Source organism: Silurus meridionalis, chromosome 6 (assembly GCF_014805685.1).
Source record: "Silurus meridionalis isolate SWU-2019-XX chromosome 6, ASM1480568v1, whole genome shotgun sequence".
Lineage (NCBI taxonomy): Eukaryota > Metazoa > Chordata > Actinopteri > Siluriformes > Siluridae > Silurus > Silurus meridionalis.
In genome coordinates, this window is record NC_060889.1 from 6,026,810 (window position 1) to 6,029,593 (window position 2,784).

The following is a 2,784-nucleotide window of genomic DNA, read 5'->3' on the forward strand; positions in this document are numbered from 1 at the left end:
TTCCCCGCATTTATCTGGAGGCAGCTCCATTGGCACCAGTCCACAAAGTTCTGTATAAGTCCTCTGTACTCCCTGTCATCATCATCCGTGATCAGACCAACGATGGCTGATATGTTGTGTGTTGACTGTGAGCTGATAGCAGTGCAGAGAGAGGTGGGGCTGGAGCTGCTTGCTGTGGAAGCAGAGAAGGAGGGTAGCTGATCAAATCGGTTAAAGAATAGATTAAGATCATTCACCCACTTCTGGTCAACCTCAGCCTGAGAGCTGGGCTCCTTATGACCAGTGATGGTTTTAAGCTCCTTCCACACACCGCTGACATTGTTCTGCTGCAGCTGATCCTCCATCTTCCTCCTGTAGCAAGCTTTTCCTTCCCTGATCTTCTTCCTCAGTTCTTTCTGGACAGTTTTCAGCTCTTCTTTGTTTCCTGATTTAAAAACCCTCTTCTTCTCTTTAAGGAGAGTCTTTATATCAGGGTTGATCCATGGTTTGTTGTTGGGAAAACACCATACAGTCCTGGTGGGTACAGTATTCTCCACAAAGAAGTTAATGTAGTCAGTGATACAGTCCGTTAGACTGTCAATATCCTCCCCATGTGGATTGCACAATTCCTCCCACATAGTTGTGTCAAAACAGTCTTTCAGAGCCTCACTGGTCTCATCAGACCATGTCCTCACTGTGCGGGAGGCAGCTGGTTGCCTGCATACTAAGGGTTTGTACACAGGTAGAAGATGAACCAGGTTGTGATCCGATCTTCCCAAGGGGGTGAGGGGTGCTGGTCGTCGCTCTGGATAAGGGCGTCTGCTAAATGCCACAAATGTAAATGTAAAATGCTGATGTATAAGCCTCCTTTGAGTTTGCATAGAATAAATCCAGTGTTTTCTCTGGTGTGGCATGAAACATACTGGGTGAATGAGGGCAGAGTGGAGGATGGAGGGGCATGATTATAATCTCCAGAGATAATAAGAAGGGCATTTGGACTCTGTGTTAACAGTCTGTTAACAACAGAATGCAGGACATTGCATGCCGATTCACCGTCAGCAGAGGGGGGAATATACACAGCTATCGCGATAACATGCGAGAATTCCCTGGGCAGATAGTACAGCCTCATGCTAGCGGCTAACAGCTCAATATCCTTACAGCAGATCTGCTCTTTAATAGTGATGTGACCAGATTTACACCATCTAGTATTCACAAACACTGGCAGACCTCCTCCCTCTCTCTTACCGCTCTCCATCGTTCTGTCCGTGCGCAGTAATTCAAATCCATCCAGAGTCACGGTCATATCCGGTGTTAGCTTGGTTAGCCATGACTCCATGAAAAGCATGATGCTACACTCCCGGAATTCCCTTTGATGCCGGGTAGTTATTATTATAGACAGGAGCATGACTGAACAGGAGTAGGCAATGACATTTTAAATAGCAATGACTATGGTAGGAGTGAAATTGTGACTTTCAAAAAAATGTGAAAAATATAAAATACATTAGATTTGTTAAACATACATTCTTTAATAGTCCCAGGTTTAAAGTTCAACTGTTTAGATCCATTCATCTTTCTCCACAGGACATTTGTGCTGGAGGTTTTGCTGGTTGGGAAAGAACAGCACATATATATGTGCTTTAAGTTATCTGAGGACATCTGGATTATCTACGATAACGCACGTGGAAGACCTTTCCAGTATCTTGACTTCAAAATGCTTTACACCATGAATGATATTTGGATCTGCGCTGCCATATATGTAAACACATCTCAAGCAGATGATAATAAGCACGGTATGATGATTTTTTCATAATTTTTAATATTGGTCCTAAAGTTCTCGATATACGATAAACACTTTTTTTAATTAATTGTTTTTATTATTTATTTTTTAGGCATCTGTGAGACCAGTCAACTGATAGAAAAAAAACCTTGGAGATTATCAAGACACCAGAAGATTCTATCTAACCACCCAAGTCAGGAGGCGATTCAAGATCTAGAGACAATTATGCAAAATCTGTCAATTACTAGTTATTAAATGCAATGTACATTTGTACATTTTACAAATATACTATAATATCTTATTATATAATATTATAAATAATGTAAAATCTAATAAAATAAAAAAAAAAAAAAAGCTCTACTGATTTCTGTTGTATTCTACTGTGCTTTTCAGTATTTATAATAGTTCATAGATTCAATTATATTAGCAGGAGTGATCCTTAAGGTTATACCCTGTTTATGATTTTTTGTGCAGTAGGGACCACAGCATGCTCCTATCTTACACTATATAAACAATACCTCCCACCATTGAATTACTACATTACAGTGCAGTGCTCTGTAACCTGATCATGCAACACAAATAAACAGCATGGTGCTTAGATTTTTCATTTCATTCATTTCATTTCATGGCAGTAAAACATGAAATACCAAAGGTGTGCTAGGCATTGCATTCCTAAATATACTGTATAAGGAAATGGGAACAATACTATAGAATAATATAGAATAATAAGAAAAAGAAGAGTGAGGCCCTGTTCATATTAACAGTGGCCACTTTAATCATTTATTATTTATCCCTTGCTCTACAACTAAGGCTGTTCTTTATGGGGACAGAACCCTTCCATTAGGGGTCGCCACAGCAGATCATCCGCATGTTTGATTTGGCATGTTTTTACGCTGGATGCCCTTCCTAATGCAACCCTCCCCATTTATCTGGGCTTGGGACTGGCACTAAGAGTGGCTGGGGTTGGTTCCCTGACCATATTCCGCATTCTAACCACTAGACCACCAGGGGACCGGGGACAGAACCTT

General features: G+C 40.8%; 1 long non-coding RNA gene across 1 annotated transcript; it reads left to right on the forward strand.

Moving 5' to 3' along the window:
* Positions 1 to 890: 890 nt before the first annotated feature.
* On the forward strand, positions 891 to 2,306 carry LOC124386881. The gene is made up of 3 exons (XR_006926042.1): positions 891 to 1,430; positions 1,561 to 1,769; positions 1,869 to 2,306. It is a non-coding gene; the product is annotated as an uncharacterized LOC124386881 (long non-coding RNA).
* Positions 2,307 to 2,784: the final 478 nt, after the last annotated feature.